Here is a 23948-nt window from a genome sequence, read left to right as displayed (position 1 = left end):
CGACTGCTGTCCTATGGATTCGCAATGGCTGATTATTCTAAGGTGAGCATTCCTCTCTGGTGATATTGTTCACCTTACTGGCTGTCAGACCTAGGCTTGAAAGGTGACTAAGGGCCAGGGCCTCCTGAATGCTATCTATCTCTTTACTATCAGTAAGCCTGGATTTTTTTTTTAATGATTCTAAGTAGTTTTCCACAATTTCATCCACTCGCTCCAGGACTTTTATTGTGACCCCTTCAGAGTGCTGCTTTCGGAGTGTGGAGGGTAGGCTTCCTGTGCCCATTAGTCCTTTGCACTAACTGTTTCCAGACATCTTTGAGTTTCTTCTCTTCTTTGCTCCACAATTTTGGTCACAATTTGTGGTTTGGATGGATTTCCTTGTCTTTAAGAACAATTAAAATATTCAACGACTTGCCCTAAAACATAGCTCTGGTCTGATCTTTGTGCAGTTTCTGGGATTGAAACTAAACATAGATAATTCTTTTTAGAAAGTGCAATGCCCAAGGTAAAACAGTCTTTACTAATTTATCTGGTCGATTGTATTACTTAAAGGTGATATTTATAACCCAGTGTCACCAAGGCTAAAAGTTAGAAAGAATATCTCAGGGCAATGGCCTAATTGAGTCCCCCCAAGTCCATGAGTCCAAGCCCAGAAAGATGGATTCCATGAGAATTAAAACTGTTTTTCTCCTTACTAAAGGGAAGATAACACAAGATAATTTATTGCTGACATGCACATCCTGGATTGATAATCACATGAAAGAAGACCAAGTCTCTAGGATCTTATCTTCTCTTGACCCATTGGGGTAATTTGACTCAAATGCACCCTGCTTTTTAGGTCTATACTATTATGACTATTAATAAAAAAAACAACCACCACCACCACCAACAAAACAGTGTGAGAAAAATTCCAAGTTTCTTCTAAGGAACTAATCCCATTACCAGCTCACTGACATAGAAAAGTCAGTTGACATTCTGAAGACAGGGAGTGGAAATCTTTATTTTCCATCACTCATTCCTGGATATGTGACTCCCAACCTGTAAAGGAATTCTAGCTATGAAACCAAAGACTAAAGTGTCTCCCAAAGACGACATCTCCGAATAGAATTGCCCTATGCTTAGTAATGGGCACTGGGCTTGGTTGTGCATGTCACATGGCCAGTTCTTTTAGAACATGTGAATAAAAAGAAATGGCTACATAAACAACTGCCCATAGATCAACCCGAGGGTCAAGATTTGTTAGAAGGAGTGGCAGAAGGGCATGAGGAACCAATTTGAGACGATAAAATAATTAGTCACAGAGAAAGCGCAATGCTCCCGTACCAGGTCCAAGCTAACGGTGCACTGTAGGCATTAGCAAGAGATTGGCTGAATATCAACCATCAACTGTGAATGGGAATGTAACAGGTGAAAGGCTGCCTGCATCACTCTGTGAGCCAGGTGCATTCACATTCAACAGTTCCCTCACTAACCCCTGCTATAAAAATGGACTCCAATAGAACTTCACCTGTAATGCTTTGTTCCTACCTTGACTCACACTCACATACACACACACACACACACACACACACATACACACACACACACACCCCTAGGGACTGGTGGCATAGTAGGAATCTGACCCACCAATATCATCCAGCAATAGCAGTATCTGTCTTTCTCGTGCAGTATTTCCTCTTAATGTTATTTCATTTAATTATCTAACCCAGTTCTTTACACTGGCCTCTAACCTCACATAACCCCACAGAACTATTCTGAAACATTGTAGGCAGAATCCTTATGAAGCTGCTTTTTGCCTCATATGAACAGAGCTAAAAGGCCCAATTACTTTTGCACCAAGAACCCTACATTTGATGTGTTAGCAATTCTGAAACAATGGTGATCATAAAACTCAAACACAAATGGAGGAGGGGAGTTGGCTTCTTGTAGGACTTAGGATTCTTATGATCACCTCTCCAAAGGTGCAGGCCAACAATATGATGAGAAAGTTCAAGTCCAAGCTCATCTGAAAGCATTCTCTCATTTGTTCACAAGAGCTCCTTACAAGCCCAAGGCTTTAGCCCCTTTCCTCACCTATAGGTCAGCAACATGATTTGGGTAGAGAGGAAATAGAGTAATCTCAGTTATCACCAGATAGCTTTAGCACTGTCTGGTGTGCACAAAAGAGATTATTAGCCACTCATTGGGGCCCTCATCCTAGTCCCATGAAGCAAGAATAATCCCATCCACAGTTCATTCGTGCTTCATTCTGGAAGAAAAAAATAAGACATGGCTTGGTGATGCAAACCTGTTTGACAAGCCAATGTCTGACGTTTCATATTCATGAATGTCTGAAGTTAGAGGACAGGCACTAATGAAAACTGGCAATTCCCATTGCATTCCTTTTGGAATGACAAAGGGTGGAGTACATAGGGACATCAGGCATTGTGCTCAGCACTGCCTAGAAAATGATTCAGTTAGTATATAGCATAAAAACCTGCTGTGAAGGGAGCTTAAACGATGTCATCTCAAATTGAAGGAAAAGATAAAATATTTTTGAAGAAGGCAGAAAAGGGTTGACTAAAAATGCTCAATAAGGGGACGGGGACAAGGAGGGCAAGGCCAAAACATAAATGGAAAAATACTGAGGTGGTTTTGCAGAAAAATAACCAAAGAGTTAAAATGCATTAGAAGAAGAAGGAGAAGTAGGAGAAAAAAAATTGAGAGACCTGCGGTTGGGAATAGTCAAGAAGATCTTTAAGAGGCTGGAAAAATTTGAGATTCTTGGCACAATCAAAATAGCACGGAGCATCCTATATATTAAAAAACATCACTGACTGAAATGCCCCAAAGCTTTATCCAGAAAACAGTTGAGATTCAGGAGGGAGGCAGGGCTGCAGTTCACAAGATGATGTCTAAGGGCCTTCCTGAAAGTGGAAGAACAAGGAAGAAAGGTAATAAATGACTCATCAAGGAGAAAGTCTCCTGGGTAACAGAAATATAAAAAAGAGCCTCCTGAAAAATGGCTGAGACAGCATTTAACACCTTACACGTGAAGAGGAAGCCAAGTAACAAGAAAACACTGGAAATCTAAGATGATGAGATTAAGAAAAACGTGATAGAAAGCCATGTGGACAGATTATTGGATCTTGTGGAAAGAAAGACTGCTGGTGTAGGGGGTTAAGTGTTTGGCTACTAAGCACCAGGTTGGCGGTTCAAACCCACCAGCTACTCCTCAGGAAGAAGATGAGGCTGTCTACTCCCATACAGATGGACATTCTCAGGAGCAGTTCTGCACTGCCCTATAGGGTTACAATGAGTTGAAGTTGACCCAGTGGTGACAGGTTTGGTCTGGCTTAGCGTTAGTGTCAGTTAACTTCTGGGGTTAGTGGCAAGTAGTGGGAAGAACTACTGGTAAGCCAAATTAAAAAAAAATAAGATATTGGATTTATTATTCTCATCACTCTAAGTGGATGGGACAAAATAAGACACAAACTCCAGTATTTGTAGGGAGCTCTTCACAGATCACGAGAATCTCATTTTTTAAAGTCCAATATACACCTTATCCAAAGTTTTCAACTTCGCAAAAAGAGAAAAAGTAGAAGAAAAAATATTCTCAAAAGGAAGCTGATGGCTAGTAAGCACCTCTCCATCCTCTAATCCAAATTTTGCTAAGAAATGAGGCATAGACTCAGGGCTGCTCTTGGAGATATATCGCTATCCCTGCCTTCTCTTTTTTTGCAAAAATATATACCATTTCCTCCTTATATTATGCAGGAGACCTGGGTTCCAGTTGTAGCCAATGCTCCGACAGCACTGTCACTACCTGTCTGTGGAGACCTAGGATGCTGACCAGGTTTCAGCAGAGCTTCCACGATACGACAGACCACAACGCAAGGGCTGGCACTGCACTCCCAGGCACCAGCTCATGAATACCCTCCAGCTCACCCTGGTCCAATCACACCCTAACTCAGGAATGCCACAGAGCCAGGTACCATTTACCCAGTTGTTCATGAGGTCACCACCACTAGCCAAGTGTCAGCTCAGTGACAGCCACCAATACCAGAGATTGTGCTCCACTGAGTGAGAATACAGTATCGCATCAGAAAAAAAGCCCCCCTCTAAGGAGCTTACAATCAATCTGGAAGAATGAGATAAATATGCAACTGATGCAGAAACAAAGGAAAGAACTTCCTGTTAAATGGGGTAAAAAGTCCAACCGGGGCTGGCATGCACGGCAAGAACCAGCTGCCCCACAGATCTCGGTGGAAATAGCCAGTAAGACCTCTTGGTAATGTAAGTATCAGCTGGAAAAGTTTGATCACTTGATATCAAGGCAGCTGAACAGAACCTTACTACAAACAGATTAATGAGCACAGATGAAGCTTAATATGAACTTATGAGAGGCTAGACAAATTGGAAATGACTAATAGGGATGGTCGAACAAAATGATGAGCATAATTCAGGTCACTGAACACATTTTAAAAAATTATCTGGACAAGTGTTTATTTCCTAGATATATGACGATATGAAGTCCTATTTGATTGACTAAATTCCCTGCCATTAACAATTAAATCTAAAAACCAACAATCACTCTGGTTCATAAATAAGTGTTCTCAAAAGAATGATATAACCAGATTTTGAGGATACCCCGGCTTCAAGTTGGAAGTCCTTACAATCACACACGCATGCACACACACAAAGAGACAGAAAGATGAGGCAGGTGGGCAAGCCATTAAATGTCTTTGTGCCTTGGCTTCCTCAATGGTAAAATGAAAAAGCCAGTGCGAGGTAGCTTACTGGGTTCTCAGGACAATAAGATGAGAAGGCGCATGTCATAGAAATTGTAATACCAATCATTTTACCACTGCCGGCCTTCTTCAAAGTGTGCAGTGAAATCACAGAATGTGTGCATGAGCATTACTTGTCATAGGGTTGTCCCCACTGGGTTTCCCTCATGGCTTCCTAATAATACATGTGCAGAATTCACAGGTTAGAAAAATGCGTTCCTCTGTACTCTTAAAGCTGCTTCCAATTCAAAGTCATCCTTTTAATGTCCATAGAAGGGGATTTTCACTGTATTTATAGCTGGAACATAATCATTACCTTCCAATAAAGATGACTCATTAAATAAAAAGCAATTTTCACCCATGAGCTCTTAGAATATATTTGCTTACATGTGGAAATTCAATCGCCTCTTGCGCAACATCATTACATTTCTCAGTACAGTTATTTGGGTGCTCATATGTCTATTGAAGACCTGCCAAATTTGAGTGGCCCAGAAACACTGAAAGACAAAAAATACTCTGACAAAAGCCCAAGTGAGCAAAGCCACACCCAACAGCCACAGTAAAGGATTGTAGAATCCAGCCCAGAGGGAAAGTTGCCTTCAAACTTTTATTCAGATCCGATAAAAAACAAAGAGCAGTGCGTCTTTGTTCTGGCATCTTTATGAAGGAAATGGGACAACTAGCAAAGATTCCCCTACAATCAGAATAAACCCTGAGCGTGGCAGGACCACAACTGAAACCTGGTCATCCAGCGCTGCATGTTAAACGAACTCGCCAGGCCCCCAGAATGCTTAACCGTTTGCCTGAAAGCCAGAAGCACAATTGCACGCCCCACGTCATTACTCTCGTACTGTAACTCGTCTGCCTGAAACCAAGCCAGGCATCAGACAAAGCAGACATTCTAATTTCACTACCAGGCTGGGAGCTTGACCTCACCGGTGGAGAAACTATTGGTCTGAGCAGGACAAAAGATTACAGAAACCACCGTTCCCCACCAGCCCCTAGCTAAACGACCCTGGTCATACACTTCCCTCATAGAATGCTCACTGTCCCAGGGTTCCAAACTGTTGACCGTGGCCGCTAGTCACAAGGTTGAATGTAGGTCCAAGTCTACACATAGAAAAGCATACTGATCCATTTCTGAAAGATCAATAGAAGGAGTCCGGGGTCTTCTGCTACACATTGGGTCAGCAGGAGTCTGCACGGATTCAACGGCGACTTCTTGGAACTTGCTAGTCTTAAACCTAGCAACACTGGGGGCCCCAGGTGCCAAGTTAAACTGCATTATGTTTAACCTGCACCACCTGGCACCACCAGGAGAGGGTCCTCGTTTGTTTGCGATTTTCAAAGCTCCTCGTGTTTTGTGACAGCGATGCTACTGTTTCTCACTGTAATGTTGAGTGTTCTAATGCTGGTCTTATTTATCTAACCAAATACAGCATAACAATTGCAACGTGGAAAGCCACTGTGGGACAAGCGATGTTTGCATATGCCAATTACTTAATTGAAAGATGCCATGACTAAGAGCTGCGGTGGTGTGATAAACAGAAACAAATATGCTTTCATCTTTGCTTCATATGTGAGATCCGATTCTTTTCTTCAGGTCAGTAAGCAATAGATCTTGCAGCACCAAATCGTAAGGTGCTATAAGGGACAATCACTGCACATCTCTCTTTGTAAGTATAATGTGCACCCAAGGGCAGCCCTGCCACGGGCCATTCTAGTCAAAGGTTCCACTTACAGCCAAGCAACAACGCCCCATCTCAGTAATACAGTTAAGGATGGCAAGCGAAGTCATTAAAAGCACCTTCTACAGCATTCGAACAAACGTGCTCTAAAGAGGACACATGGTTACATACAAGTCCTGGGCTCAGGCCAGCTCTGTGGACAACAAAACAGCGGAAGTCTAATTTGTGTAGCAAGCATATTAAAACCCCAGACTCCCTGCCATCGGGTCAATGGTGACTAACAATAACACCCTGTGGGCTTCTGAGACTAACTGCTTCCCAGGGAGGGAAGCCCCTCCTCTCTCGGGGCAGCTCCTGGTGGGCTCACACTGGACCCCGCCTACCGCCCCCAGCCTGTAACCACTCCACCAGCAGGGCTGCTGAGCAAGCACGGTAAGCTACTCCCGTTCGTTGAACATTAATAATTGTATTGTAGGTGCTTATTTTTTAACAGAATAGTGGACTTCCACTTTGCCTACCCCATGCCTTAGCCTCGCAACTGGAATGGAAATTTGCTAAGGAAAGAGGGCCAGCTCCACCTCCAGCAACTCTGCCCGCCGCAGCACACCCGGCCCGGCCGCTCCTTCATACAATGTGTTTAAAGACAAAGCATTTTTAATACTAAAAGCATCACTGCTCTGAAACAGTATTCAGAAAGAAAAAGGAGCTCCGAAGGAAAATGGGAGCTACGTCAATAATTTTCCTCTTACAGTACAGACGTGGTGGATTTGAGCAGTTTTATCAGAGAGTTGTACTCATAGCCACCCCTAACACAGGCGCAGAAACTGCCGCAGAGGCTCCCTTGGCTTTAATAGTTCTGGAAGTTTTAATTGCCAGGATGCTCGTCTGTGGCACTGCTGAGTGGGTCTGAACTGACAACCTTCAGCTTAGTGGCGGAGTGAAAACAACCATTCACACCACCAGGAAACCTAATACAAATATCATACGTTGCACATGAGTCTTGAACATGCATGAGAATGAATGAATCAATACTGCAGATGCCCCATTAAGCTTACCTTCTCCAGAGGCAGATGAGAAAATAGAATGCACAGAGAAGCAATTTTCCATGATGATGCACAACTGCAGAGTGCAGGAGCAGGACAGGAATCAGAGTGGTGGAGTGGGACATTCCTGATTTGAAGCCCAGGCTCAGGCACTTACTAGTACTTTGAGTTTCCCCAACTTACTTAGCTCCTTGAGACGTCGGTTCACACCCCCATGACGCCAAGGTAACAAGAACACCTGCCTTATCAATCTGAAGTAAAGATTGTGTGAGTTTCTGTATGGAAAATCCCTTAGAGTATCTAATAGATAGCAAGTTCACAATAAGAGTGGGAGGATACTGGGAGAGTAGAGGGTGAGTGGGTTGGAAAGGGAGAACTGATTAAAAGGATCCACATGTGACCTCCTCCCTGGGAGATGGACGGCAGAGAAGGGGTGGAAGGGAGACTCCAGATAGAGCAAGATATGACAAAATAACAATCTGTGGTTTATCAAGGGCTCATGAGGGAGCAGGGAGCGCGGAGCGGGGAGGGAGGGAAAAAAAAAGAGGACCTGATACAGAGGGCTTAAGTGGAGAGCAAATGCTTTGAGAGTGATTAGGGCAAAGAATGTAAGGATGTGCTTTATATAATTGATGTATGTATATGTGTGGATTGAGATAAGAGTTGTATGAGCTCCTAATAAAATGTAAAAAAAAGAAAGAAAATGATTAGGGCAAAGAATGTACAGATGTGCTTTATACAATTGATGTATGTATATGTATGGATTGTGATAAGAGTTGTATGAGCCCCTAATAAAATGTTTAAAAAAGTAAAATAAATTCACAAATTCAAAAGAAAAGAAAAGAAAAGGAAAAAGCAAAAAATTATTTAAAAAAAAGAGTGAGAGGATGGTGGCAAATAGTCATGATGTTGGTGATGAAGAGGAAGAGGAAGAGGGGAATCATGAAGATGTCACTATTTTGTGAATAGGAATAAAGATGGCAATATAAACTCAGCAGGGAAAATCTCTGAAAATCACCAAACTCCAGTCCCTTTTCTCACAATTAGTCCATGCATATGCATCTGATTATACAGCACACTGCTACTGGGTGTTCTCAGAAAGAAGGGGCAAGACCCAAGTGCTTTACCCGCATTAAAACACTGGAATTCCCTGCCCCACCCCCATACCGCTACCCAATTCATTGTCCAGAGAAACAAAGTGCATAAAAATGTAGACACATTTCAACCTCTGGGGAATGAGTCATTGTGTAGAGTTGGGTTTCCTGTCATTGAGCATTGCCCAGGTAGTCTTATGACCATAATACCGTGGGCTGTTGAGTGCATTCTGAAGCACAGCGACCACGCACAAACAAAGGTGCAGAACTTCGCTGCAGGCTTTGCTTGGCTGGCTTCAATCAGCAAAAAAGAAGTCCCAGAAGCCTGGTGGGTTAAGCATTATCCTGCTAACCAAAAAGAAAGAAGGTTCACACTCCAAATTCACCAGCCACTCCACAGAAAAGGAGTCTTGCTTCTGTAAAGATTTCCAACCTCGGAAAACCCAAGGGAACAGTTCTATTTTATCCTCCGTCTATAAGGTTCCCACGAGTTGGAATTGGCTCAACACTAATAGTTGTGCTTTACGGGGGAAGATGGCCAGGCCCTTCCCCTGGAAGAAGCAGCTGCTCATTTCAAACCACCGAGCTTTTGAACGGTCGTTGAGTGCTTAACCATTGTGCCATCAAGTGCCTCGGCCGTTGTGCAGCGCTGAGTTGGTTCTGAACCACAGAGACCCTGCATGATGCAGGCATCACAGTTTGATGGATTTTAGTTTGCTTTTGTAAAAAAAAAAACCAGGCCCAGTGAGCACACACTCAAGGTTCACTCCCCCAACCAATGTACTTCTGCCAGGTCTGTACTGCTCCAGCAACTTTATGACAGGAATGCCCCGATGTGACCCCCTCCCACCCACACAGCACCATTTGACAGAAAGCACAATAGAGTAGGTGAAGCCTGACCAGAGTGTGCCCACCAAAGCACCAGCTGCCCCATCAGTGGCCCAAGCTCATAGAACACAACCCAGAAGTACTAGTGGATTAAGGGTCGGTATATCAGATCTGATTATTAAAGGACTAGACACAGGCAAATGCTAGCAAAGAAATGATTTGCCTTTCCCTCCAAGTCCCACCCAAGGGTTCCAAGAGGCAACCACTTTACGTGGCTTCCCTGGAGCCTTGCAGTCTGTCTAAAACCAGCTGAGCTTTGTTGTGTAGCGGTGATGAGTCTAATAACCCACCGTTTATTACGACTCCCACCTTCCCGGCCTTACTTCCCTTCCCCCTCATTCTTGCTCCCTTGGGGTTGCATCTTTAATAAAGCATTAGCATGTCGCATGCCCCCAAGCTCTGTTTCCGGGAACCTGAGTCACTGCCATAATTCGGACCCTTCACTCTAACGACTAGCTATTATCCTGTGTCATAAGGAAGTGATGAGCCCCCTTTGGGTTTAAGCCCTGAAGGAGACTCTTAACGGCTCTTTATCCAGAAGGTGTCTGAAGTGTAGTGATTAGATGCTCTGACTCTCAGGTTGACCTGCCTCCTTCAAATCCCAACTCCACCATAAACTGTGACATCCCGGACAAATAATTTAAAATCAAGCTGCCTCCACCCACCCCACCCATTATCCATACCTGATTATCCGTACCTACACCTCATAAAATTCAGGTAAAATCAAATGAGTATATACTTATTTAATGCCTGACACATCGTAAACATGTAATAGAATTTCTTTTCTTTTCTTTCTATTGCTGCCTAACGAGACCCCAACCACTAACCTCCCCCAACACAAACACACACACACACATTCCGGTCATTGTACCTACATATAGCAATACACATGCTTTGCAAGTTCTAAAATACTGTAAGCTTATATATGAAGAAATCAAACCTATTCGAATTGTGTGCAAAGTAAAAGTAAGTAATGTCTGGCCGGAAGTAGATGGGTCCATGTGTATCAGTGAAAATTCCTTGTAAGGGCTGCTTAATAGAAGATTTCTGAGTGCTAGTTTGGCTACACCCAGCATGTATCTCACTAAATTATGAAATTCTAAATCAAGTGTTATTATACATTCTTGAGACATATTGTAGGGCTACCAAATATAGATTATTGAGTTAGCATGAATACCTATACATGTCTATACAATGCTAGTGGTGAAACACAAGCATTTAGCAGCCAGAGCTGGTACTCTGACTCACCCCAATTCTGATCTTGACCCTCGAGGATAAAGCTACCAGTCACTGGAAGATTGTGCCTGCTCTTTTGCAGCTAGTTGAGTGCTTTATAAAATGCTTATCCCAAATTTAATCGCGATGGCTTTGCTTCAAGATTGGTTCCGTTTCACCCAAGGCAGTGGTCAGTTGCCATTGTGTCTGTCTCCCGTGGGTATCACAGTACAGGGAACTCCAAAGGGTTTGCAATGGCTCATTCACCCATCCATTGAATTTTCCATTCCACGTAGCCGTAAGGTGTAATGAGGAAGCACGCAACTCTACCAAGGATTGAGGCGAGACGCATGGCATATATATAAGGGCAGGAGATCAACAGACGCAGAAGACTTGAAGTTCACTATCCATCTCTACAGTCTCATCAAGCACACCAGGACTTCACGTTTGGCGATCCCCATTATAAAAATGCCTGCCCGAGCGGACCTCATGTCAGTGTTCCTCTGCATTCCTCATGGTGCTAATCCGACCTGGGCATTTCTGAATGAATTGTGTAAGAGAGTGGGTCTAAGGAGCAATGGAATTCTCTTACCCGCCACTGCTATGAAAAGGCAGAGAGCCCAGAGCAAGCTCCTCACTTCTTGAACTTTCCGATTTCGCATTCTTCCTGGGCAGCATTTCATATAGGAGTTTCCAAACACTTTCATAAGCTGCGGGGAGGTAGAGGGAGCCAGATTCACATACAAGGACCCTTGTGCTATGCCATTTTCACTGTGTGTTGCCATTCCCACAGATCCTCAAATGAGGACTAGGCTTTGTGGGGTGATCCAACTCACTCTAATGGCCATGAACGTTGGCTTCATTCAGGAAGATGTTTGCTTACTAACCGGGAAGAGGCAGCTGTGACACGAAGTGAACAAAGCTAAGGCTTTCAAGCCCCAACGGCAGACCCTAGCAATGATTCACTGAGTCACACGTTTTTATACGGTTTCAAAAATTGGCAATCTAATTCATAAGTTATTATTTTAACCTCTATCAATTAACGTTTCTCTTTCTCTCTCCTCTCCAGAGTCCCTCCATCATACAGTGTATCACATCAGGCAGGATGGCTGGAAACTTTGCATACCCAATGAAAGATTCAAGTCTCGCCAACACGGAAGTTAGATTGACGTTCACTCCTGCATGTTGCTGCCTGGCATAAAGTTGATTCTGACTCATCAATAATCTATACAATCATAAATGCACTGCAGTTTTTCTTTCTTTCCTCTCATATAGGCCTCTTAAAATAGATATTACTAGAATGCTTGTGTTTAAGAGAGCACTGTTTCCATTATTACCATGAGAAGGAAACTTGTTAGACATTTGTATACATTTCAAACTCACATTAAGAAGGCACGTGCCATTACCGAAAAGAAGCTGTGACTTGGAACAGTTCTAAACTTTCAATAATGAAAACCAAGTTCTAATCAACCATGCTAGAGGAAAGGTAAATCAGGTTTCCGTACCGTCTATAGAAACAATTACATGCTAGCACCTGCTAGCACATGAAGAGGCAAACATGCTAAAATTAAGGCAAAAAGATAGAGAGGTGTATGTGCCAGTCACTTAATATTTTTTTGAGTACTGTCATACGTTGGCATCTGTTGATTTTTAAACTCATAAATTACTGTGATTTTGTCATATTTTAAATAAACACAATAATTTCGTTGTTAGAACATTGTGTGCCTTTCTTAAAGCAGACCCTAATATGTTATAAGCTGTAAGCCTCCCCAAATCCGGACTCCTTTCTGGGGTTAGACATTCCCCCACAATTAGGCCTTGCTTATACATCATCTTCAACTCACTTTATTGCTCTAGTTATATCTCATACTGTCTTTGCCTCCAATTGGAATTTGCAAAAGCCATCTCACAATGACAAAGGGTGATGCTAAGGCCACAGTGAACATGATTAATGGCTGGCATAAGACACTTATATTGCAACATGTATCATGCGGGTTGCAATTACATGTTCTTCTGTCTCTACCTCTGTTTTTTACTTAATCATCCATGTCTTCCCTTCAGTGCAAAGCACTTTACCCACCAAGAACAGGAGAGCAAATCTAAAAGCATGGTTGCCAGGGCTCCCGTTCATACCCACACACATTTACTTCACACAAAGCATGTCTCGACATGTTGTTTCTGCAATCAGTAGCTGCTACAGACAAGTTCTCGCGAAAGCTCTCTCAGGCACACATTTGTCATTGACTTGGGAGCGGGTCTTCAAAAAAGGAACAATCAAACAGGGTTCCCAAGGGAATCAACTGGGCCTGTTCCATTCAAAGCAAAGCAGTCAGTTCAGAAGGTGAGTGACTATATTTGGGGATCCCCAAAGGGTGATCTTGATAGATTTTCTAAAAGGACATAGGACAATCCTGAGCCTTATTATAAAGAAGTTTCCTGAAAATTGAAAACGGCATTGGAGAAAAAAGGCCAGGAAAGTGGAGCCCGGAATTTTTTTCCCCCATCACGACAATGCACCTGCTCATTCTCTGAAGATAGCAAGGGCGTTTTACAAGCATTCTGATGAGCAATCTGCGCCTTCACCCTATCGTCCTGGTCTTGCCCCTACAGACCTTGTTTTATTCTCCAAACTCAGCGAACCTTTAAAGGAACATGATTAGAGTCCCCTGAGGATGCCAAAGAGTGCAGAGGAAAGGGTAAGAGAGATGGAAACACTGCCTTCAAAAGCGTATAGACCTAGATGAAGGATATGTTGGAAACAACAGCTTTACACTTTGAGATATTATTTAATAAACTCTTCTATGAGTTTGTGAGAATATTGTTTTACTTATTCTTGTGGATGCACTATGAGTGGGAGAAAATAAAGAAGGGAAGAAGAGAGGGAGGAGGGGCAGCCTCATAGGATGCAAGTGGGAGAATAAAAGGTGAAAATGGTTTAAGTTCTATCTTAAAGATCTCATGAGTACAACATGAAGTCTTTTGTCACAATATCTTTGAATGTGTGTGTAACTCTCTACGTGTATGTACTTCAAATTCTTACTTCCCTCTACATGTATTCAGTTTGGGGCTCAAAGCATTTCGTGCTCAATCGGTTATTTTAAGCAAACAGTGCCCACATGAAAAATTGTTTCTTCTAACCTGAGACAACAAGAAGTAGATGGTCCCCAGCCACAACTATTGACTCTTCTAACAGCAGAATGGAAGAGAGCCAATAAAATCCAAAATAATAAAAATAAGAAAATGATTAGGGCAAAGAATGTACAGATGTGCTTTATACAATTGATGTATGTATATGTATAGATTGTGATAAGAGTTGTATGAGCCCCTAATAAAATGTTTTTTAAAAATTCAAAATCCAAATTCCTATCGAGGTTTACACCTCCTGAATCCACAGAGATTAGTGTTGCCTGAAAGGCTATTGCACTAAGATGCTCCCTGAACTGATTGATAACCCATTTGTGGAGGTACCCTTTCAGCCGAATCATAGATTGGTTTAAAAAATAAACCATATAAATCCCAAGAAAGGCACTTCCTGACCAATCAAATACATGAGATCAACTGATCAACATTTCCTCAAAAGCAAAGAGAAGAAACTGAAGAAGAGCAGGGGAGCTACATCAATAAAAACCAAACACACAGAATGGCAATAAGAATGCTGACACATTGTGAAAATTATACTCAACGCCATGCAACAATTTTTTAATTTTAAAAATGTTCATTGGGAACATAGCTGCTATAACTGGAAAGTGGATGGGGTCACAGAGCAGAAATGACTTCTCTCACAGTTTAGGAATTAGAAATCTGAATTGAGGAAGCCAGCTTTAGGGATAGGCCTTCTGTCCGCTCAGAGAGAAGTCCGTGTCTTCTGTGAGTGCCCGTGGGCTCGCTCGGGAACCCTCGACAATCTTCATGTGTCTTCGCACTTGTACTTCTCTGGGCCCCAGAGGAGTCAGCACAGGAACTCCAGGTCCAAGAAACATTCTCTATTCTCACTTCTCTCGTGGTGGCAGGCAGGTCCCTCTGGTCTCTGCCTTTAATTATTTTCAAATACGCTGGTGGTGCAGTGGTTCAGTACTGGGCTGCTAACTGCAAAGCAGCAGCTCTGAGGGGGGAAGATGAGGCTTTCTCCTATCGTAAAGCATTACAGTCTCAGACACCACAGAGGCAGTTTCTCCCTGTCCTATACGGTCACTATGAGTCAGAATGGACTTCATGGCAGCGAGTTAGGACATCTTACGGGGGGGGGGGTTGATTCAAAATGCAATCTAATTCTGTCGATTTTCCTCCTGCTTGGTTACCATGATTGTTTCTAACCTTCCCTCATTAACATCGCAGAGGTCGGCATTTGTATCATATGAGATACGTGCTGTGTAAATAATTACGCAACACTGAGAACCACAACCTCAGCAAAAGAAAATATTCTTTGGGGACACAAATCGACCGATACGAAAAGCTACTAATTTGCTGTGTCAACTTTCAGGTAGAACACAGTACAATATTTTAATATGAAAACATAATCATAGCAACCACGATCTTAGCGATGCTATGAAAAGGGAATCTGTCGATCTAATGACAAAGGCAAGTCCCGAAAGAATGACTAAATTTTACAACTATCAATGGGGAAATTGGGAAAGTCTTGTTGTAGTTAATAGTTTATAAACCATTGTCCAGAATTTAACAGAAATGGAACTGAATCCTACACACAATTCTTTGTAGCATCTGCTGTATCGATAAGACTTGATTTCACAGAAACAGGCAGAGGTAAAAATACAGGCTGTGCAGTCCATTGCATTTTCATGTCAACGAAACATCGTGAAGAGGGGGGAAGGCATAAATATTTATCAAGTTCTATAACACTCCCAACTGTGATAATAAATGAAAGTGTCATTCAATGAGTGTACAAAATACCCGCAGAGGGAAAAAAAGAACTCAGAGGACCGAAACGATATGTAAACAATCTGCAAGTGTGAAGGGCAACGAGTGTATCCCCTTACTTTTTAAGAGGTCTTGAATGTATGAAACAAGAATTTGGTACTGAAAGGTTTTGTAACACATGCTTACTAGGCTTCTGACACTTTACCTTTGGTTAACCGAAGAAATAATAACAATCTAGCATCACTTTTCACTGGGGAAATAAGGACCCGATACGAAGGGTCAGAGAAGCGGGTGGAGACTTACACTGTTAATATAAAAGGAAGACCACTTACAGGAAAGAAAAGAAGAAGCCCACACAACTTCCCAGGTGGTTGGCTGCCACCATGTGTGAAGTACCTCTTCATGATTACCGTAATTTATTTTTCATGTACTAGTTACACAGGGACAATAGGAGTTCAGGCTTGATACACAGTACCGGCATCGTTACAGATTTCCGGCAACTCTCCTCCACTAAAACCTAAATTACTTTCAGCCAACAGTTAAGAAAAGGTCAAGAAGAAGACACCTGCTGGAAAGAGTAATAAGACCATGCTGTTCATCATTTCCCAGAAGCATCTAATCTTCTCTCCCGCTTGGCTTACATGACAACCACTAAATTCGCCGCAGAGTTGTGAGTGTTCAGGCTCCTTTGGGAAACATTCTTTTCTCTAGAATAATTACGGTCCCAAAGTCTAGAGTTAAGGTTCAAATTCCAGTGTCTTTAAAAAGCAAGTTTCTACTGCCCCTTGATCACAACTTCAATCCCAGTTTTTGCTTACTCTTGTCCCAGGGGGACATCTTTAAGGCAAGCCGGGGCCAAGATTCAAGGAGCCTCTTCTGATCTCGATGAGCTGGGTGAAAATAATCATCTCAGAAAAAGAATGAGGATGGGAGAACGGCACTTAGGCTGGGTTTCTCGTGACTTACACCAAAGCTGCTAATTAAGATCTGTCTGACTCCCAGGTTGTCAAAGGGGAGTTACTAGACTAGTTTGAGGGAAAGACGCTTGAAAGATGAACAACCACGGCAACATTCAACGTGATTTCTGGTGCCCGTGCATATGAGGGGAGAGGGAGCTTGTGTTACATTGTGCAAGAGCATACTGCTACGGGGATTGGCGTCCCTGTAAATATCTGGCCTGAGGCCGATGGTGTCTGCAACAGCAAACGCTCCTCACGCTTCTAACAATATGTCTTTCTCTTTCTGGGTTTTTGGTCCCTGGCTTTTAACTCTTGGATGACCAGAGACAGAAGGTAAAAAGTACTAGACCCCGTGTAGAAGTAGGAAATCGTTTTCCGGAAGTGTTAAGTTAATAAATGATACTCACTTCTAAGTCTTTATTCTTTGCCAAGAAATAATAATCAGATAAGCTGGATAATATGAAGAATGCAGCTTCAGGTTTGGAGGAAGTTTTATTAAACCACTTGTGATATGCAGATGGAATTACCTTGCTGAACGTATACTTGCCGATGAAGATCAAGGTTGACAGGCTTCAGGGTGGATTATAATTCATTGAAAAGAAAACAAAAATCCTCACAACTGAAACAGTGGGTAAAATGCTAAACCAAGAAAACAATGAAGTAGTCAAAGATTTCACCTTGGTCGTACCACAATCAGTGCTCATGGACGTAGCCATCAAAAGCTCAAACAACACATTTCATTAGGTGCATGTGCTGCACAGAATCATTTTAGAGTACTGAAAAGCAAGGCTGTTACTTTGACGGCTAAGATGCACCTGGCTCAAGCCAACGTGTTTTCACTTGTCCCATGTGCATGTGAAAGTTGGGCATTGAATACGGAAGGCAAAGACACTCGATGGATTTGAACCGTGGTGCTGCTGAAGAACACCCAAAGCACGACGGGCTGTCCGAAAAACAAACAAATTTGTCCTGGGAGAAGTGCAGCCAGAGTGGTCCCTAGAGGCAAAGGTGGGGAGCCTTCATTCAATGTACTTTGGTCATGTCTGGATAACGACATCACTCTTGGTAGAGTGGGGGGCAGTCAAAGAAAAAAAGGAGGGACGTTCTGGATTGACACAGTGGGTCCAATAATGGACTCAAGCGGAGGGAAGTTGCCAGGACCGCACAGGCTGGGCAGCTTCCTTCTGTTGTGCATCGGGTCACTCTGCGCAGAGCCAGCTTGAAGGCACCTGCCAAGCACAACAGCATTCTTTCTTTATCCGTCACATATAATGAAATCATTGCTGACAGAGGTGATAACCCAGAGCGTGACATTTTAGAGGTAGAAGGACCCTACCATCCAGTCAAATCTTGGTCTTCTTTCTACCTGGTACAGCAGGGTCTTCAGAACAGGAAAAATAGTACTTCCATTTCAGAAAGTGGATGGAGATCAGAAGCGGTATGTAGAGATGAAGTCCTTTGGACTTGCATTCCTTCCTTGTAAAACATGAGCATGAGATGCTATTTATTCACTGCTTCTCGGGAGGCCCTGGAAGGTACATCAGTTAAGGCACTCAACTGTTAATGGACAGGTTGGATGTTGAAGTTTACCCAGAGGCACCATGGAAGAAAGACTTGGCAATGTACTACCCAAATACAACCTTGTGAACGACAGTCTTGACAACCTTCCTTGACAACCTTGTGAACGACAGTCTTCGCGACCACAACGGATTTGGTGTTTGGGGTTACTTTTTCTCCAGTGACTCTCTGAAATATGCCAATGCACCAGAGTAGCATGATGGAAACTGGAGTTATTGGGAATTCCTGGAAAACCCCAACCCTAGAAATGTGCTTAAACTTGAAATCTGTTCTAGAAATGTTTGCTAAGGAAAATAATTCATCAGTCAAGGTCCTGGCAGAAAACAGATGGCACACTCAACTGAGTAACTGAAAAGAGTTTAATAAATAGACTGTTTACAAAGGAGCTGGCAAAGTTTATGCAGTTCTCCTAGGTCAGTAAGACGAGGGAGTGGTTACCTCCCATCAATAGAAGGACTGACGCAGCCACCCCACGGTAGCCAGCAAGGAGAGAGAAAACCCTTAATACTGGGAACCAACTTCTCCTCCATTCTTTCTAAGCTCCCCCTGGTGGAGCCAACAAAAGTCAGAGATTAAAGGAGTAGACAGAAGCGACCCATGTAGATCAGCTTCCCAGACGCGGAGTAGAGAATGGAGAGCAGCGTGGACAGGTAAACTACAATAGTGACCGTACCAGTCAGTTCTCTTTGTTTCTGACTGAAAATGGTGCCCCCAAATAGCAATTCAGTTTATAGCAATCCTGGTGTCTGAGACAGCTCTACTGGGTGTCTATCTGAATCCAAGTGCATATTAGGTCTCAAGCCCTTGTTGATGTTCTACGAACACATTTGGAACGAAGAAGAAATTCTATGCTCTGCTAAGTCTGAAAAGACATGCTTGCTAGAACTCCCATGGATAGAAACGTAAGTAGAAGCACATTTGTCTGTGCGTGTGGTTTTTCTTTGTTGTCTTAAGATACCAGATGGGTACAAATAAGGAAACAACTGTCCCTACCTCAAGGGATCACTGGAGGAGACCATGTGCATAATGCACTTTGCACAGAGCTTGGTACATACTCAGGCCAATGAATTTTAACTGCTGCCACCTCCACTAATAGAGTCATCAGGAGCAGCTGCACACTGGCCTCTCAGACAGATGGGAACATGGGCCCTCAGGAAGGCCAGGTACCTCCTTCTGTCACTAGTGGAGGGCCCAGGGGCTCATGCATAGGTCATGCTCAGGTAAGGGTGATTGGGAGGATGAGAGTGAGAGTTGCCATGTGGTCTAGGTGCATTGTCATTATTGACTTCTGCCTCTCTCCTAGAGGAGGGAGTCTTCTTTGCTCCCATCAGTGGTGGAACTTGGTTGGCCCTTGGCCAATTTTGAATAGAAGTCTTCCATTAGCTCTCTGTATTCCTGCCCTCCGCTTTGAGAACACTGCATTCCAGGGAGCAGATGTGACTTGGGCAGGGTTCTAGGACTGAGGCGACATGGGAAAGAAATCTTAACCCAAATTTTGGACAAAGCTACTTCAGTTGTTCTTCCATGCGAAAGCGCTTACTCCCCAAGACGCTGTGACTCTTATATAATAACACGTCTACTAGACAAGGTTGGGATGGCGAGCGGGAGTGGGAAAAGGAGGGAAACGTGAAATTTGACGTCCATCGCATGAGTTCAAATCCCATTTCTGCCACTGACCAGATATGGGGCCTAAATAAAGCCGAACTCTAATGAAGCCCACTTTCCAGAATCACAGTGACAATCAGAAACAATACCTAAAATGCTACCCACATAGCGCCTGCTACAAAACAGGTATTTGATAAATGAAACAAATAACACAATTAATAAAATGGATGGCAAAAATATCTTCCCAATTATCTATGATTAATGTGCTGGACTGGAAATTATTTATCCTAATTAAATATTTCTTTAATTAACCTTAGGGAAATAAAATGAGGAAATCATTTCTCAAATATACAGACACACACAGTGTAATAGAAAATCACAGTTCAGAAAATACAATGAGGTCTTTCTAAACCTTCTGAAACCTTCGAGTCTTTAAGAATATGGATCCTGTTGTGGCAAAGTAAGAATGCGTTCTTTGTGAAGGAGAAAAGTGATTAAATTGCATCTTCCAGACTAGTGATTTAAACTGTGATCAAATTCACTGTAGTTGGGCACCCCCCAGTTAATCCATTTACTGTGCACATTATTAAACATTTATTAAACGCCTGTGCATGGTAAAGAATGAAAAAAAAGTATGGTTTGCTCGCTGAGCTCAAAATTAAGTCAAGAACATGAAACTACTAAATACATCAACTAATCCCAGCCTATGCAGTTTCACAAAACAGGAGCACCGTAATCAGTGAAGCACAGAAATAGATTTTAGATCCATCAGGGAAGGAGCCCAGAGGAAAAAAAATATCAGCAGAAACGAATGCTAAAAGTTAAAAATGATTAGGAAAGAACTTGTTGTAAAGGATGGGGTCAATTCTCTGCCACTCAAAAGGGGAAGACTTTAGGGAGTAGACAATGGGCTAGCCCTCTCTTAGGAGGCCAAGTCCATTTAAAGTAGCGCTTCCACACCACAGGCAGACGAAATATTTTCAGTTTTTCATGGAAGATGACTGAACGCTCACCGTAGAGCAAATGGATTAGAATCTTCCAAAACCTGGCCTGGAAATCTGCATTATTAACAACCCCCTTCGGTGATTCATGTGCACTCCAAAGTTTGAGGCCAACTCATTTATGCACATCTTTAAATAATCATTGACAGATAACTCAGATGCAGAACTCCAAGTGTAAGATGCACACAAGGTTAGCCCATCGTATGCTCCTAAGGTCAGACGTAAACACGGCTTCATCATCACAGTGGGGATGCGTTGTCATGCATTCTTCCAGAAGCCTGAACCACATTTTTTGGCAGCTAGAGACAAACAGCAGATGGACTATCCGCCAGTATTGTGAACCCAACGGCACCACAGCACTGGTTCCTTGGGTTGGACATCCAATTGTCAATCTTCTCTTCCACCTTGAGAGGGTCACGCCTCATCACCTTCTGGGATTTGAAATGATGCTAAAACCGTGGGGGTAACAAAGGCATACAATGGCTAAGAGTAGTATTAAGTGGAAAATCTAATCTCCACAAAAGATCCCAACACTTCATCAAACCCATATTTCCTACGATGTAGATAAAAATGTAGTTTTGTGTTCTAAGGGAAGGGAACAGAATGATGATACAGAGGAGAAGAAGTTGTGGCCCTAGCTGGGAACACTTAAAATTATATTGGAAGATAAATCAAAATCCTAGGTAACGACTGCAAAGAAAAGAGCGTGTTTTGGGACTGAGGAGTTGTAGGTTCTAGCCCCAGCTCTATTTTCCATTGTATACAACTCACTGAGCTACTCTTTAACCCAGAAGAGGTAACACTTTTAAGAAAGAACTTTTAAAGTCACAACACAATGCCAAAATGTCAGAATATAAGTGACGTTTGATGGCCAGTTTCTTTCATGCAATGCAAAAATTAGCGGAATAAATGTAAAACAATGAAGTGTTTTGTCAACTCAGGTAAGGGGCATCGAATTCACGGAGTCAAGAATTTTAGGAGCAGTTTGGTCATCAAAGAAATTCACGTACACGTTTTCAAAAATAACAGTCAACAAAAGAACAAAATAACGTAGCAGAAATGAGAGAATGCTACTAGGTAACTGTCCCTGTCCTTTACTGCCTCGAGGAAGACCAATGTGCAATTTCCTAAGAAAAACAACTGACCATTGCTTCGACATCTGGGTAACAGTAATAAGTGGCTTATGGACATCTTCCTGCTTGTCTACTTACTACCCATATCCACTCGAGTCCAAATGCTAGTCTTGGTCAAGGGAGAGACACACAAATAATAAATTCTGAGGCAAAAAGGAATAATGGTCAATATCAAAATTCAGTGAGTCCAAATTTGTAGGGACTTCATTGCAGTTTTGAGACCAATACCAAATTGAAGTGCACCTAAAAACACACAAAGAAACCTATACTTCTCTTTAGATGAGAGATAACCTAGTATACAGTAGTTACTCAGTGCTGTTTGAAACTTTACCAAGTGCCTGAGAGTTGAATCGAACTCACGGTGACCCCAGAGGTGTTAGAGTAGAATTGTGCCCAATCGGTATTCCAATGACTGATTTTTCAGACGTTGATCTCCTTTTTGCAGGGCATTTTTAGATTGACTATCATCTCCAAGCCTTTGGTCATCAGCTAAGCATGTCAGCAATCTGCATCACCCAGTCTGAAATGAGGCTCTAATCTGTGGATATTCTCTGAACCTCAGTTCATGAGTTGATGATTATTAGCTCTACTGCATGGGCTATTTAAGAATTTTAAAATACCGTTGTCTTGCATATTTTCAGCATTCAAGAAGTTGGGTTTAGTTATAGTAATGTCTTAGCAGAGTAGGCAATCCATAAAGATTACTTTCTTGTTATGTGCTTCAAAGATGGAAATATATTCGAAACAAATGACAAAGTACATGTAGTAAAATAGGTTGTTGTTGTCAGCTGTCACCAAGGGAGTTCTGGCTCCCAGCCACCCTGTGTAGACACTTTCTGGTTCTGAGCCAGCCACACAGTCGTTGTGCTTGAGTCCTTTGCTCTAGTCACGGTGTCCATCCGTCTCCTTGCTGGCCTTTCTCTTTTCCACAAACCTTCACACTCCTGAGCATGGTCTCCTTTACCAAGGACCAGTCTCTCCTGATAACACGTCCAAAATACGTGCGACAAAGTCCGATCATTCTTGCTTCTAAGGAGCATTCTAGCAACACTCCTTCCATGAGAGATGTGTCTGCTCTTCTGGCAGGCCTCAAACTTGTAATATCCTCTGCCAACCCCACGATTCAAATGCATCGGTTCGTTTTCAGCTCCAGTACGTGGCTAAATCAGGACTCAATTAGCCTGACATTTATCCTTTCCTTCCTATGGTTATGGAGACCAAATTTTACAGTGGCCATAAGTGTACTCTATTATGTTCAAAATCACGGTGGAGTTTGCGGGAATGCAGAGAGCTGGGCAACTCGGTCTAAGGTTTAATGCAGTTTCTCAACTCCCTTTTCCTGTCTCACTAATATACAGTTCCTGTCACGATAGCGACACCTTCCCACGGTCTGTTCAGAATTGCATCATCACCAACATAGAAGTTTTTTAGAAAATGTTTTAATATACATAAAGGTGCCCTGAAAACTGTAACCTGCTAATATTTCCATGTACATGGGAATAGAGAAGACAGAGCTCTCAATCTCGATATGTCTGCAATCTAAAAACACTAGCAGCACGTGCAGTGCTTATGGGGTGATACGCAGCCAGCTGGGTGTCCCCAGGCAAACGGATGTTTAAAGACAAATAATAACAGTGACTAGTGTAGGGGACACAGCCTATGTCTGCGTCAGTGAGGGAGAGGGTAGCAGTGGATGGGGGCAATGAGAAAGTTGGTCCCTCTTGAAAAGCATTTCCTATAAAAATAAATTTTAACAAAACCAATTTTATAAGTGTAATCCAGGACACATATCTATTCTATCGTTTGTAATTTTTTTTTTGAGAGAATTTTTTTAAAGTCCATGGCCAAATGGAATGAAAAATTCCTGGGCTACAAATGTTAAAAAAAAGGTTTTTCCCTCATATTAATGAAGCACACACAGGTGAATGCTGTCATTCAAGGTCTAATCATGCCCGTGAAACGTGCACTATCACCTCAGCAAAGCATCACTGTCACGGAAAGGATTCCTATCCAAATCCATTGAAAATCTATTTCACACTTCTAATTTACAGCCAATTCAAAGGTAATTTACTTTATCAAGGCCCTTAATTTAGTGAAGGT

The 23948-nt window shown here is 42.6% G+C and overlaps 1 protein-coding gene across 1 annotated transcript in view; it reads right to left on the bottom strand.

The window, feature by feature from the left end:
• The window catches only part of FAT3 (FAT atypical cadherin 3), a 745323-nt gene that overhangs the window by 583023 nt on the left and 138352 nt on the right, over positions 1 to 23948 (bottom strand). The window lies entirely within an intron of this gene.

Source organism: Tenrec ecaudatus, chromosome 4 (genome assembly GCF_050624435.1).
Source record: "Tenrec ecaudatus isolate mTenEca1 chromosome 4, mTenEca1.hap1, whole genome shotgun sequence".
NCBI lineage: Eukaryota > Metazoa > Chordata > Mammalia > Afrosoricida > Tenrecidae > Tenrec > Tenrec ecaudatus.
Note: the sequence above shows the minus strand (reverse complement) of the source record. Positions and strands in the feature narration are given on the sequence as shown.